General features: G+C 39.1%; 6 non-coding genes across 6 annotated transcripts; all 6 read right to left on the bottom strand.

Moving 5' to 3' along the window:
- Nucleotides 1-2,070: 2,070 nt before the first annotated feature.
- On the bottom strand, nucleotides 2,071-2,189 carry LOC145659723 (5S ribosomal RNA). The gene has a single exon (XR_014125841.1). It is a non-coding gene; the product is annotated as a 5S ribosomal RNA (ribosomal RNA).
- Nucleotides 2,190-3,873: 1,684 nt separating this feature from the next.
- On the bottom strand, nucleotides 3,874-3,992 carry LOC145659722 (5S ribosomal RNA). Its single transcript, XR_014125839.1, has one exon. It is a non-coding gene; the product is annotated as a 5S ribosomal RNA (ribosomal RNA).
- A 2,315-nt stretch (nucleotides 3,993-6,307) lies between these two features.
- LOC145659721 (5S ribosomal RNA) lies at nucleotides 6,308-6,426 on the bottom strand. The gene has a single exon (XR_014125838.1). It is a non-coding gene; the product is annotated as a 5S ribosomal RNA (ribosomal RNA).
- A 2,315-nt stretch (nucleotides 6,427-8,741) lies between these two features.
- Nucleotides 8,742-8,860, bottom strand: LOC145659720 (5S ribosomal RNA). Its single transcript, XR_014125836.1, has one exon. It is a non-coding gene; the product is annotated as a 5S ribosomal RNA (ribosomal RNA).
- Nucleotides 8,861-11,911: 3,051 nt separating this feature from the next.
- On the bottom strand, nucleotides 11,912-12,030 carry LOC145659719 (5S ribosomal RNA). Its single transcript, XR_014125835.1, has one exon. It is a non-coding gene; the product is annotated as a 5S ribosomal RNA (ribosomal RNA).
- Nucleotides 12,031-14,332: 2,302 nt separating this feature from the next.
- On the bottom strand, nucleotides 14,333-14,451 carry LOC145659717 (5S ribosomal RNA). The gene has a single exon (XR_014125832.1). It is a non-coding gene; the product is annotated as a 5S ribosomal RNA (ribosomal RNA).
- Between the last annotated feature and the right edge of the window lie 1,355 nt (nucleotides 14,452-15,806).

Raw genomic sequence — 15,806 nt, 5'->3', positions numbered from 1 at the left:
CGCTGTATTGGACACTTCTAGCTAGAGCAAGCTAAGCTGTGGTTAGTTCCTACAACTAACGTGAGCTAGCTACCTGTCCATCCATACGTTCAGTGAACAAATACGCGACAACTCAAGAGATCCAGCTGTGCACAACCGCACTGTTTCACAATACCAAGCCAGCTTGTGTACCCCGACAATTCTGTCTACTCGCTGTGATGCTGCGTTTTGTTCTGGCACTGTTAACATCACGAGGCAAGCGGCAGTACTGGGTCTGTGAACCTTTACTGTAAAAACATGGAAAAATGAAATTGCGTGCGTGTGTGTGCATGTGAGAGAGAGAGACTGGCAGACTCTCCTCCCCTCAAGGTCCGTTAGTAAAAAAAAAAATTTCATCTGGAAATCTAAGTTGCTATATTGTGCTGTGTAATGTTAAGCGCAGCACAACAATGTCCTGTAGGTCACATAAATAACGTAAGTAGCCTAATGTCATAATAACAAATATGAACAGGAATGATCAACCACTACAAACAGCATGTTAAAATACTAAAAATAACGAGTTGATTACAAATCGAGTAAACATTTAGAAAGTGAAACTTAACCAGAAAACCCATATTCTATCATTTAACCAATGAAAGATAGAAAATCACAACAACAAAAAAGAACATAATAACATGTCGAAAAGATCTGCGCTAACATTAACAAGCATCGCTGTCACCATAGCAACCACAGCAGCTGGGGTTTTTACACAGGATACAAGATTTCATGACATTGCGATTAGCAAACTAACATTTTCAAAAGAAACATTAAATAAACAATAATATCTCTGTACCTTTGATGACATATAAACATGTAAAAATTGCTTGTTAGTATGTGTGTGCGTGTGTGTGTGTGTGTGTGTGTGTACTACCCATGTAATAATAAATTGTGAGCACCAGTGAGAAGTCCCCAAAAAAAACACATGCACAATAAATGATGCTAAAGGACTCTTCAGCTGCAGTTTATTTCTGTACATATGATACACGCTGTTCTACAAGTTACACATGTAGAAGTCTCTGTACAAATCAACACATTAAAGTTGGAAATCTTTGGAAACTGGGAAAGGTTTTTCATGCTGTTTTCTGTGTGGTGGAGTGATACAGGTGCAGATGCACACAGTATGAGTGTAATGTCTTGTGATAGTTACCCTCCACCACAGTGTGTTCATGGACTGTGGGTTTGAAATGCACATATGCTGTGTGTATATATATTTATATATGTATGTAAATTAAAACACAGGATTAACACAGAAAAGTTGGTATATTTTAACAAAGTAGGTAAAACAAAAGTATATTAAGAAAAAATGAACTTACCTGTGACTTTTTTGTGGAGAGTCTTCCATGTTGTCTTTGAAGGGGAGCTTTATGGGGGGGAATTGTCCTGCTTAAAGACAGGAAGTGACATCACCCAATTTCCTGTTTTTCCTTGTATTAGTTTCCAAAGGAAATTTCAAGAGTGGAGTTTTGATGTTGACTTATTTTGGTGTGTGTGTGTGTGTGTGTGTATGTATGAGTGAGAGACAGACTTGGCTCCCCTGGTAGAAGGAACAGAATGAATATAGTTAGCAAACGAAAGAAAGGCTGCAGTAACTAAAATTAGTCTATCCCTTCCCAAAACAACACCCATTAAAATGTACATAGCACATATAATGTCGAAAGGGATTCAAGAGTAAAACCATGTTCTAATCCCAAAATGATTGGACGGAGTTGAACTCGACGCAACCAACCTCCAGTTCCGTTAATAAAAGCTTTGAGTGGCGTGCGGTCCAACGCACCTAGATAATTGCTCCGAAAGTGTTCGCACACACAAACGGCATAATACATGAAGGTAAGAGAAAGATGTAAAAGTAAAGAAACATGGAGTTGTTTTGGTGAAATTGATAAGACAAACATACATACGTTTATGAGAACCCGGTGCACTTACTAAGCTCCAAAATGCTACAGTTCTAAACCTAATAGCAAGAAAGAAAGCATAAAATAAAACCCTAAAGAAATGAAGCCACGTTGTACGTGAAAAGAGGCAAAAATGAAAAGAAACATAGCTAAGAAGAAAAGCTTACAGCACCTGGTATTCCCAGGCGGTCTCCCATCCAAGTACTAACCAGGCCCGACCCTGCTTAGCTTCCGAGATCGGACGAGATCGGGCGTGTTCAGAGTGGTATGGCCGTAAGCGATGAAAGCGGCGAAAAATGCGCCTTTATGAAATACATCGACAGCGTGGCTACAGACACAATCACCCGATTAAGCTCTTGTCGAAGCGATAAAACAATGCCTTACACAATGCCTTCATGTTTTTGCTTTCTTTTTTTCATTGCTTTAACATGCTCTTCCTCTCTGCAATATGCTGGATGATCCGTTGCTTAAAATGATATGAAGTTTAGTTTATGGGATCATTATACAGCGTATCGCTGTATTGGACACTTCTAGCTAGAGCAAGCTAAGCTGTGGTTAGTTCCTACAACTAACGTGAGCTAGCTACCTGTCCATCCATACGTTCAGTGAACAAATACGCGACAACTCAAGAGATCCAGCTGTGCACAACCGCACTGTTTCACAATACCAAGCCAGCTTGTGTACCCCGACAATTCTGTCTACTCGCTGTGATGCTGCGTTTTGTTCTGGCACTGTTAACATCACGAGGCAAGCGGCAGTACTGGGTCTGTGAACCTTTACTGTAAAAACATGGAAAAATGAAATTGCGTGCGTGTGTGTGCATGTGAGAGAGAGAGACTGGCAGACTCTCCTCCCCTCAAGGTCCGTTAGTAAAAAAAAAATTTCATCTGGAAATCTAAGTTGCTATATTGTGCTGTGTAATGTTAAGCGCAGCACAACAATGTCCTGTAGGTCACATAAATAACGTAAGTAGCCTAATGTCATAATAACAAATATGAACAGGAATGATCAACCACTACAAACAGCATGTTAAAATACTAAAAATAACGAGTTGATTACAAATCGAGTAAACATTTAGAAAGTGAAACTTAACCAGAAAACCCATATTCTATCATTTAACCAATGAAAGATAGAAAATCACAACAACAAAAAAGAACATAATAACATGTCGAAAAGATCTGCGCTAACATTAACAAGCATCGCTGTCACCATAGCAACCACAGCAGCTGGGGTTTTTACACAGGATACAAGATTTCATGACATTGCGATTAGCAAACTAACATTTTCAAAAGAAACATAAAATAAAAAATAATATCTCTGTACCTGTGATGATATATAAACATGTAAAAAATCAATTGCTTGTTAATGTGTGTGTGTGTGTGTGTGTGTGTGTGTGTGTGTGTGTGTGTGTGTGTATGTATGAGTGAGAGACAGACTTGGCTCCCCTGGTAGAAGGAACAGAATGAATATAGTTAGCAAACGAAAGAAAGGCTGCAGTAACTAAAATTAGTCTATCCCTTCCCAAAACAACACCCATTAAAATGTACATAGCACATATAATGTCGAAAGGGATTCAAGAGTAAAACCATGTTCTAATCCCAAAATGATTGGACGGAGTTGAACTCGACGCAACCAACCTCCAGTTCCGTTAATAAAAGCTTTGAGTGGCGTGCGGTCCAACGCACCTAGATAATTGCTCCGAAAGTGTTCGCACACACAAACGGCATAATACATGAAGGTAAGAGAAAGATGTAAAAGTAAAGAAACATGGAGTTGTTTTGGTGAAATTGATAAGACAAACATACATACGTTTATGAGAACCCGGTGCACTTACTAAGCTCCAAAATGCTACAGTTCTAAACCTAAAAGCAAGAAAGAAAGCATAAAATAAAACCCTAAAGAAATGAAGCCACGTTGTACGTGAAAAGAGGCAAAAATGAAAAGAAACATAGCTAAGAAGAAAAGCTTACAGCACCTGGTATTCCCAGGCGGTCTCCCATCCAAGTACTAACCAGGCCCGACCCTGCTTAGCTTCCGAGATCGGACGAGATCGGGCGTGTTCAGAGTGGTATGGCCGTAAGCGATGAAAGCGGCGAAAAATGCGCCTTTATGCAATACATCGACAGCGTGGCTACAGACACAATCACCCGATTAAGCTCTTGTCGAAGCGATAAAACAATGCCTTACACAATGCCTTCATGTTTTTGCTTTCTTTTTTTCATTGCTTTAACATGCTCTTCCTCTCTGCAATATGCTGGATGATCCGTTGCTTAAAATGATATGAAGTTTAGTTTATGGGATCATTATACAGCGTATCGCTGTATTGGACACTTCTAGCTAGAGCAAGCTAATCTGTGGTTAGTTCCTACAACTAACGTGAGCTAGCTACCTGTCCATCCATACGTTCAGTGAACAAATACGCGACAACTCAAGAGATCCAGCTGTGCACAACCGCACTGTTTCACAATACCAAGCCAGCTTGTGTACCCCGACAATTCTGTCTACTCGCTGTGATGCTGCGTTTTGTTCTGGCACTGTTAACATCACGAGGCAAGCGGCAGTACTGGGTCTGTGAACCTTTACTGTAAAAACATGGAAAAATGAAATTGCGTGCGTGTGTGTGCATGTGAGAGAGAGAGACTGGCAGACTCTCCTCCCCTCAAGGTCCGTTAGTAAAAAAAAAATTTCATCTGGAAATCTAAGTTGCTATATTGTGCTGTGTAATGTTAAGCGCAGCACAACAATGTCCTGTAGGTCACATAAATAACGTAAGTAGCCTAATGTCATAATAACAAATATGAACAGGAATGATCAACCACTACAAACAGCATGTTAAAATACTAAAAATAACGAGTTGATTACAAATCGAGTAAACATTTAGAAAGTGAAACTTAACCAGAAAACCCATATTCTATCATTTAACCAATGAAAGATAGAAAATCACAACAACAAAAAACAACATAATAACATGTCGAAAAGATCTGCGCTAACATTAACAAGCATCGCTGTCACCATAGCAACCACAGCAGCTGGGGTTTTTACACAGGATACAAGATTTCATGACATTGCGATTAGCAAACTAACATTTTCAAAAGAAACATAAAATAAAAAATAATATCTCTGTACCTGTGATGATATATAAACATGTAAAAATTGCTTGTTAGTATGTGTGTGCGCGTGTGTGTGTGTGTGTGTGTGTGTGTGTGTGTGTACTACCCATGTAATAATAAATTGTGAGCACCAGTGAGAAGTCCCCAAAAAAAACACATGCACAATAAATGATGCTAAAGGACTCTTCAGCTGCAGTTTATTTCTGTACATATGATACACGCTGTTCTACAAGTTACACATGTAGAAGTCTCTGTACAAATCAACACATTAAAGTTGGAAATCTTTGGAAACTGGGAAAGGTTTTTCATGCTGTTTTCTGTGTGGTGGAGTGATACAGGTGCAGATGCACACAGTATGAGTGTAATGTCTTGTGATAGTTACCCTCCACCACAGTGTGTTCATGGACTGTGGGTTTGAAATGCACATATGCTGTGTGTATATATATTTATATATGTATGTAAATTAAAACACAGGATTAACACAGAAAAGTTGGTATATTTTAACAAAGTAGGTAAAACAAAAGTATATTAAGAAAAAATGAACTTACCTGTGACTTTTTTGTGGAGAGTCTTCCATGTTGTCTTTGAAGGGGAGCTTTATGGGGGGGAATTGTCCTGCTTAAAGACAGGAAGTGACATCACCCAATTTCCTGTTTTTCCTTGTATTAGTTTCCAAAGGAAATTTCAAGAGTGGAGTTTTGATGTTGACTTATTTTGGTGTGTGTGTGTGTGTGTGTGTATGTATGAGTGAGAGACAGACTTGGCTCCCCTGGTAGAAGGAACAGAATGAATATAGTTAGCAAACGAAAGAAAGGCTGCAGTAACTAAAATTAGTCTATCCCTTCCCAAAACAACACCCATTAAAATGTACATAGCACATATAATGTCGAAAGGGATTCAAGAGTAAAACCATGTTCTAATCCCAAAATGATTGGACGGAGTTGAACTCGACGCAACCAACCTCCAGTTCCGTTAATAAAAGCTTTGAGTGGCGTGCGGTCCAACGCACCTAGATAATTGCTCCGAAAGTGTTCGCACACACAAACGGCATAATACATGAAGGTAAGAGAAAGATGTAAAAGTAAAGAAACATGGAGTTGTTTTGGTGAAATTGATAAGACAAACATACATACGTTTATGAGAACCCGGTGCACTTACTAAGCTCCAAAATGCTACAGTTCTAAACCTAATAGCAAGAAAGAAAGCATAAAATAAAACCCTAAAGAAATGAAGCCACGTTGTACGTGAAAAGAGGCAAAAATGAAAAGAAACATAGCTAAGAAGAAAAGCTTACAGCACCTGGTATTCCCAGGCGGTCTCCCATCCAAGTACTAACCAGGCCCGACCCTGCTTAGCTTCCGAGATCGGACGAGATCGGGCGTGTTCAGAGTGGTATGGCCGTAAGCGATGAAAGCGGCGAAAAATGCGCCTTTATGCAATACATCGACAGCGTGGCTACAGACACAATCACCCGATTAAGCTCTTGTCGAAGCGATAAAACAATGCCTTACACAATGCCTTCATGTTTTTGCTTTCTTTTTTTCATTGCTTTAACATGCTCTTCCTCTCTGCAATATGCTGGATGATCCGTTGCTTAAAATGATATGAAGTTTAGTTTATGGGATCATTATACAGCGTATCGCTGTATTGGACACTTCTAGCTAGAGCAAGCTAAGCTGTGGTTAGTTCCTACAACTAACGTGAGCTAGCTACCTGTCCATCCATACGTTCAGTGAACAAATACGCGACAACTCAAGAGATCCAGCTGTGCACAACCGCACTGTTTCACAATACCAAGCCAGCTTGTGTACCCCGACAATTCTGTCTACTCGCTGTGATGCTGCGTTTTGTTCTGGCACTGTTAACATCACGAGGCAAGCGGCAGTACTGGGTCTGTGAACCTTTACTGTAAAAACATGGAAAAATGAAATTGCGTGCGTGTGTGTGCATGTGAGAGAGAGAGACTGGCAGACTCTCCTCCCCTCAAGGTCCGTTAGTAAAAAAAAAATTTCATCTGGAAATCTAAGTTGCTATATTGTGCTGTGTAATGTTAAGCGCAGCACAACAATGTCCTGTAGGTCACATAAATAACGTAAGTAGCCTAATGTCATAATAACAAATATGAACAGGAATGATCAACCACTACAAACAGCATGTTAAAATACTAAAAATAACGAGTTGATTACAAATCGAGTAAACATTTAGAAAGTGAAACTTAACCAGAAAACCCATATTCTATCATTTAACCAATGAAAGATAGAAAATCACAACAACAAAAAACAACATAATAACATGTCGAAAAGATCTGCGCTAACATTAACAAGCATCGCTGTCACCATAGCAACCACAGCAGCTGGGGTTTTTACACAGGATACAAGATTTCATGACATTGCGATTAGCAAACTAACATTTTCAAAAGAAACATAAAATAAAAAATAATATCTCTGTACCTGTGATGATATATAAACATGTAAAAATTGCTTGTTAGTATGTGTGTGCGCGTGTGTGTGTGTGTGTGTGTGTGTGTGTGTGTGTACTACCCATGTAATAATAAATTGTGAGCACCAGTGAGAAGTCCCCAAAAAAAACACATGCACAATAAATGATGCTAAAGGACTCTTCAGCTGCAGTTTATTTCTGTACATATGATACACGCTGTTCTACAAGTTACACATGTAGAAGTCTCTGTACAAATCAACACATTAAAGTTGGAAATCTTTGGAAACTGGGAAAGGTTTTTCATGCTGTTTTCTGTGTGGTGGAGTGATACAGGTGCAGATGCACACAGTATGAGTGTAATGTCTTGTGATAGTTACCCTCCACCACAGTGTGTTCATGGACTGTGGGTTTGAAATGCACATATGCTGTGTGTATATATATTTATATATGTATGTAAATTAAAACACAGGATTAACACAGAAAAGTTGGTATATTTTAACAAAGTAGGTAAAACAAAAGTATATTAAGAAAAAATGAACTTACCTGTGACTTTTTTGTGGAGAGTCTTCCATGTTGTCTTTGAAGGGGAGCTTTATGGGGGGGAATTGTCCTGCTTAAAGACAGGAAGTGACATCACCCAATTTCCTGTTTTTCCTTGTATTAGTTTCCAAAGGAAATTTCAAGAGTGGAGTTTTGATGTTGACTTATTTTGGTGTGTGTGTGTGTGTGTGTGTATGTATGAGTGAGAGACAGACTTGGCTCCCCTGGTAGAAGGAACAGAATGAATATAGTTAGCAAACGAAAGAAAGGCTGCAGTAACTAAAATTAGTCTATCCCTTCCCAAAACAACACCCATTAAAATGTACATAGCACATATAATGTCGAAAGGGATTCAAGAGTAAAACCATGTTCTAATCCCAAAATGATTGGACGGAGTTGAACTCGACGCAACCAACCTCCAGTTCCGTTAATAAAAGCTTTGAGTGGCGTGCGGTCCAACGCACCTAGATAATTGCTCCGAAAGTGTTCGCACACACAAACGGCATAATACATGAAGGTAAGAGAAAGATGTAAAAGTAAAGAAACATGGAGTTGTTTTGGTGAAATTGATAAGACAAACATACATACGTTTATGAGAACCCGGTGCACTTACTAAGCTCCAAAATGCTACAGTTCTAAACCTAATAGCAAGAAAGAAAGCATAAAATAAAACCCTAAAGAAATGAAGCCACGTTGTACGTGAAAAGAGGCAAAAATGAAAAGAAACATAGCTAAGAAGAAAAGCTTACAGCACCTGGTATTCCCAGGCGGTCTCCCATCCAAGTACTAACCAGGCCCGACCCTGCTTAGCTTCCGAGATCGGACGAGATCGGGCGTGTTCAGAGTGGTATGGCCGTAAGCGATGAAAGCGGCGAAAAATGCGCCTTTATGCAATACATCGACAGCGTGGCTACAGACACAATCACCCGATTAAGCTCTTGTCGAAGCGATAAAACAATGCCTTACACAATGCCTTCATGTTTTTGCTTTCTTTTTTTCATTGCTTTAACATGCTCTTCCTCTCTGCAATATGCTGGATGATCCGTTGCTTAAAATGATATGAAGTTTAGTTTATGGGATCATTATACAGCGTATCGCTGTATTGGACACTTCTAGCTAGAGCAAGCTAAGCTGTGGTTAGTTCCTACAACTAACGTGAGCTAGCTACCTGTCCATCCATACGTTCAGTGAACAAATACGCGACAACTCAAGAGATCCAGCTGTGCACAACCGCACTGTTTCACAATACCAAGCCAGCTTGTGTACCCCGACAATTCTGTCTACTCGCTGTGATGCTGCGTTTTGTTCTGGCACTGTTAACATCACGAGGCAAGCGGCAGTACTGGGTCTGTGAACCTTTACTGTAAAAACATGGAAAAATGAAATTGCGTGCGTGTGTGTGCATGTGAGAGAGAGAGACTGGCAGACTCTCCTCCCCTCAAGGTCCGTTAGTAAAAAAAAAATTTCATCTGGAAATCTAAGTTGCTATATTGTGCTGTGTAATGTTAAGCGCAGCACAACAATGTCCTGTAGGTCACATAAATAACGTAAGTAGCCTAATGTCATAATAACAAATATGAACAGGAATGATCAACCACTACAAACAGCATGTTAAAATACTAAAAATAACGAGTTGATTACAAATCGAGTAAACATTTAGAAAGTGAAACTTAACCAGAAAACCCATATTCTATCATTTAACCAATGAAAGATAGAAAATCACAACAACAAAAAACAACATAATAACATGTCGAAAAGATCTGCGCTAACATTAACAAGCATCGCTGTCACCATAGCAACCACAGCAGCTGGGGTTTTTACACAGGATAAAAGATTTCATGACATTGCGATTAGCAAACTAACATTTTCAAAAGAAACATTAAATAAACAATAATATCTCTGTACCTTTGATGACATATAAACATGTAAAAATTGCTTGTTAGTATGTGTGTGCGCGTGTGTGTGTGTGTGTGTGTGTGTGTGTGTGTGTGTGTACTACCCATGTAATAATAAATTGTGAGCACCAGTGAGAAGTCCCCAAAAAAAACACATGCACAATAAATGATGCTAAAGGACTCTTCAGCTGCAGTTTATTTCTGTACATATGATACACGCTGTTCTACAAGTTACACATGTAGAAGTCTCTGTACAAATCAACACATTAAAGTTGGAAATCTTTGGAAACTGGGAAAGGTTTTTCATGCTGTTTTCTGTGTGGTGGAGTGATACAGGCGCAGATGCACACAGTATGAGTGTAATGTCTTGTGATAGTTACCCTCCACCACAGTGTGTTCATGGACTGTGGGTTTGAAATGCACATATGCTGTGTGTATATATATTTATATATGTATGTAAATTAAAACACAGGATTAACACAAAAAAGTTGGTATATTTTAACAAAGTAGGTAAAACAAAAGTATATTAAGAAAAAATGAACTTACCTGTGACTTTTTTGTGGAGAGTCTTCCATGTTGTCTTTGAAGGGGAGCTTTATGGGGAATTGTCCTGCTTAAAGACAGGAAGTGACATCACCCAATTTCCTGTTTTTCCTTGTATTAGTTTCCAAAGGAAATTTCAAGAGTGGAGTTTTGATGTTGACTTATTTTGGAGAATTTATGATTGCTGATTTTCTTTTATTGAACTTGTAACTTGTAAATGCTAAATTCTATTTTTTAAAACATTTTTGTTTGTTTTTGTAGTGATTGCCAGATGAATCCTTGAAGCTTTCCATCCAATTGGTTCAAAAAAAGGTTCATATCTGGAGGCTTCATGTGCACACAAACCCCCCTGCTGGCTAAACCTTTATTGTCATTTCAACTATTTGTGATGGATCTCTTGGCTGTTTTGCACCAGTGACAGCATGGGAATAGTCACTGCCAACAATAGAAATAAAAACACCTTAATATGATTTTGTGTGGTTCATTCATTCATCTAATCTGTTTTTGATGTGTAGGTAATGGTTTTGGAGGTCTACTAGTGTCAAAAAACAGGTTGATTTCAGTCAATGTTTAAATAAACCAAATAGGACATGAGATGTTTATGTTGAGATGTTTTTAAGACTGTTGCAGTGTTTTTCAAAGATGGGAAAAATGGTTATGCTTATGAATACTGTGGTGACTTTATTCACTTTTATTAAGAAATAATATTTTTTCCACTGTGCTTTTCCACAGGATACAAGATTTCATTACATTGCGATTAGCAAACTAACATTTTCAAAAGAAACATAAAATAAAAAATAATATCTCTGTACCTGTGATGATATATAAACATGTAAAAAATCAATTGCTTGTTAATGTGTGTGTGTGTGTGTGTGTGTGTGTGTGTGTGTGTGTGTGTGTGTGTGTGTGTGTGTGTCTGTGTATGTATGTATGAGTGAGAGACAGACTTGGCTCCCCTGGTAGAAGGAACAGAATGAATATAGTTAGCAAACGAAAGAAAGGCTGCAGTAACTAAAATTAGTCTATCCCTTCCCAAAACAACACCCATTAAAATGTACATAGCACATATAATGTCGAAAGGGATTCAAGAGTAAAACCATGTTCTAATCCCAAAATGATTGGACGGAGTTGAACTCGACGCAACCAACCTCCAGTTCCGTTAATAAAAGCTTTGAGTGGCGTGCGGTCCAACGCACCTAGATAATTGCTCCGAAAGTGTTCGCACACACAAACGGCATAATACATGAAGGTAAGAGAAAGATGTAAAAGTAAAGAAACATGGAGTTGTTTTGGTGAAATTGATAAGACAAACATACATACGTTTATGAGAACCCGGTGCACTTACTAAGCTCCAAAATGCTACAGTTCTAAACCTAAAAGCAAGAAAGAAAGCATAAAATAAAACCCTAAAGAAATGAAGCCACGTTGTACGTGAAAAGAGGCAAAAATGAAAAGAAACATAGCTAAGAAGAAAAGCTTACAGCACCTGGTATTCCCAGGCGGTCTCCCATCCAAGTACTAACCAGGCCCGACCCTGCTTAGCTTCCGAGATCGGACGAGATCGGGCGTGTTCAGAGTGGTATGGCCGTAAGCGACGAAAGCGGCGAAAAATGCGCCTTTATGCAATACATCGACAGCGTGGCTACAGACACAATCACCCGATTAAGCTCTTGTCGAAGCGATAAAACAATGCCTTACACAATGCCTTCATGTTTTTGCTTTCTTTTTTTCATTGCTTTAACATGCTCTTCCTCTCTGCAATATGCTGGATGATCCGTTGCTTAAAATGATATGAAGTTTAGTTTATGGGATCATTATACAGCGTATCGCTGTATTGGACACTTCTAGCTAGAGCAAGCTAAGCTGTGGTTAGTTCCTACAACTAACGTGAGCTAGCTACCTGTCCATCCATACGTTCAGTGAACAAATACGCGACAACTCAAGAGATCCAGCTGTGCACAACCGCACTGTTTCACAATACCAAGCCAGCTTGTGTACCCCGACAATTCTGTCTACTCGCTGTGATGCTGCGTTTTGTTCTGGCACTGTTAACATCACGAGGCAAGCGGCAGTACTGGGTCTGTGAACCTTTACTGTAAAAACATGGAAAAATGAAATTGCGTGCGTGTGTGTGCATGTGAGAGAGAGAGACTGGCAGACTCTCCTCCCCTCAAGGTCCGTTAGTAAAAAAAAAAATTTCATCTGGAAATCTAAGTTGCTATATTGTGCTGTGTAATGTTAAGCGCAGCACAACAATGTCCTGTAGGTCACATAAATAACGTAAGTAGCCTAATGTCATAATAACAAATATGAACAGGAATGATCAACCACTACAAACAGCATGTTAAAATACTAAAAATAACGAGTTGATTACAAATCGAGTAAACATTTAGAAAGTGAAACTTAACCAGAAAACCCATATTCTATCATTTAACCAATGAAAGATAGAAAATCACAACAACAAAAAACAACATAATAACATGTCGAAAAGATCTGCGCTAACATTAACAAGCATCGCTGTCACCATAGCAACCACAGCAGCTGGGGTTTTTACACAGGATACAAGATTTCATGACATTGCGATTAGCAAACTAACATTTTCAAAAGAAACATTAAATAAACAATAATATCTCTGTACCTTTGATGACATATAAACATGTAAAAATTGCTTGTTAGTATGTGTGTGCGTGTGTGTGTGTGTGTGTGTGTACTACCCATGTAATAATAAATTGTGAGCACCAGTGAGAAGTCCCCAAAAAAAACACATGCACAATAAATGATGCTAAAGGACTCTTCAGCTGCAGTTTATTTCTGTACATATGATACACGCTGTTCTACAAGTTACACATGTAGAAGTCTCTGTACAAATCAACACATTAAAGTTGGAAATCTTTGGAAACTGGGAAAGGTTTTTCATGCTGTTTTCTGTGTGGTGGAGTGATACAGGTGCAGATGCACACAGTATGAGTGTAATGTCTTGTGATAGTTACCCTCCACCACAGTGTGTTCATGGACTGTGGGTTTGAAATGCACATATGCTGTGTGTATATATATTTATATATGTATGTAAATTAAAACACAGGATTAACACAGAAAAGTTGGTATATTTTAACAAAGTAGGTAAAACAAAAGTATATTAAGAAAAAATGAACTTACCTGTGACTTTTTTGTGGAGAGTCTTCCATGTTGTCTTTGAAGGGGAGCTTTATGGGGGGGAATTGTCCTGCTTAAAGACAGGAAGTGACATCACCCAATTTCCTGTTTTTCCTTGTATTAGTTTCCAAAGGAAATTTCAAGAGTGGAGTTTTGATGTTGACTTATTTTGGTGTGTGTGTGTGTGTGTGTGTATGTATGAGTGAGAGACAGACTTGGCTCCCCTGGTAGAAGGAACAGAATGAATATAGTTAGCAAACGAAAGAAAGGCTGCAGTAACTAAAATTAGTCTATCCCTTCCCAAAACAACACCCATTAAAATGTACATAGCACATATAATGTCGAAAGGGATTCAAGAGTAAAACCATGTTCTAATCCCAAAATGATTGGACGGAGTTGAACTCGACGCAACCAACCTCCAGTTCCGTTAATAAAAGCTTTGAGTGGCGTGCGGTCCAACGCACCTAGATAATTGCTCCGAAAGTGTTCGCACACACAAACGGCATAATACATGAAGGTAAGAGAAAGATGTAAAAGTAAAGAAACATGGAGTTGTTTTGGTGAAATTGATAAGACAAACATACATACGTTTATGAGAACCCGGTGCACTTACTAAGCTCCAAAATGCTACAGTTCTAAACCTAATAGCAAGAAAGAAAGCATAAAATAAAACCCTAAAGAAATGAAGCCACGTTGTACGTGAAAAGAGGCAAAAATGAAAAGAAACATAGCTAAGAAGAAAAGCTTACAGCACCTGGTATTCCCAGGCGGTCTCCCATCCAAGTACTAACCAGGCCCGACCCTGCTTAGCTTCCGAGATCGGACGAGATCGGGCGTGTTCAGAGTGGTATGGCCGTAAGCGATGAAAGCGGCGAAAAATGCGCCTTTATGCAATACATCGACAGCGTGGCTACAGACATAATCACCCGATTAAGCTCTTGTCGAAGCGATAAAACAATGCCTTACACAATGCCTTCATGTTTTTGCTTTCTTTTTTTCATTGCTTTAACATGCTCTTCCTCTCTGCAATATGCTGGATGATCCGTTGCTTAAAATGATATGAAGTTTAGTTTATGGGATCATTATACAGCGTATCGCTGTATTGGACACTTCTAGCTAGAGCAAGCTAAGCTGTGGTTAGTTCCTACAACTAACGTGAGCTAGCTACCTGTCCATCCATACGTTCAGTGAACAAATACGCGACAACTCAAGAGATCCAGCTGTGCACAACCGCACTGTTTCACAATACCAAGCCAGCTTGTGTACCCCGACAATTCTGTCTACTCGCTGTGATGCTGCGTTTTGTTCTGGCACTGTTAACATCACGAGGCAAGCGGCAGTACTGGGTCTGTGAACCTTTACTGTAAAAACATGGAAAAATGAAATTGCGTGCGTGTGTGTGCATGTGAGAGAGAGAGAGACTGGCAGACTCTCCTCCCCTCAAGGTCCGTTAGTAAAAAAAAAATGTCATCTGGAAATCTAAGTTGCTATATTGTGCTGTGTAATGTTAAGCGCAGCACAACAATGTCCTGTAGGTCACATAAATAACGTAAGTAGCCTAATGTCATAATAACAAATATAAACAGGAATGATCAACCACTTTTTCAAAGATGGGAATATGGTTATGCTTATGAATACTGTGGTGACTTTATTCACTTTTATTAAGAAATAATATTTTTTCCACTGTGCTTGGACTCAGTTGGTTTCTCTGTTTGAAAATAACTTCCCTGGCTTTGAAGAAAACACTTTCACATGGTACTGAGAAGGCAGAGGTGCACAAGTATCCCACAGCAAACCTGTAGAGATTTGGATATATGCACCTCTGCCTCTCCCAGTACTGGAGGGGACCCTGTGTTCTGCTTTTCTTCAGTTCTGCCAGGTCTGCACTTCAACTGTGGCATCAGCAGTGACATTGTGTGTTCTTCTGGCCTCCATGAATGTGGCATCAAAATCACACCAGTTTGTTTCCTGAGAAGCAAAACCAGATAATATGAATGAGGTCATAACTCTGAAATTGACTTTAATCCAATGCAAAAATATTAACCAGGTCTTTCAGCTACAGCATCTTGTGATGTTGAAGCTGCAGCTGGTATTGAATGTGACTGTCTAGACCCTATTACAATGGTACATTCAAAGGTGAGTTGTTTTATTCCTTTATCTGCCTTTTTTGGGCTAAAGGATCCAAGTGATTTGTATCTTGGGTCTAGTAGCATTGC

Source organism: Electrophorus electricus, chromosome 1 (assembly GCF_041902795.1).
Source record: "Electrophorus electricus isolate QZ-2024a chromosome 1, ASM4190279v1, whole genome shotgun sequence".
NCBI lineage: Eukaryota > Metazoa > Chordata > Actinopteri > Gymnotiformes > Gymnotidae > Electrophorus > Electrophorus electricus.
This window is presented reverse-complemented; position numbering and strand designations above follow the sequence as displayed.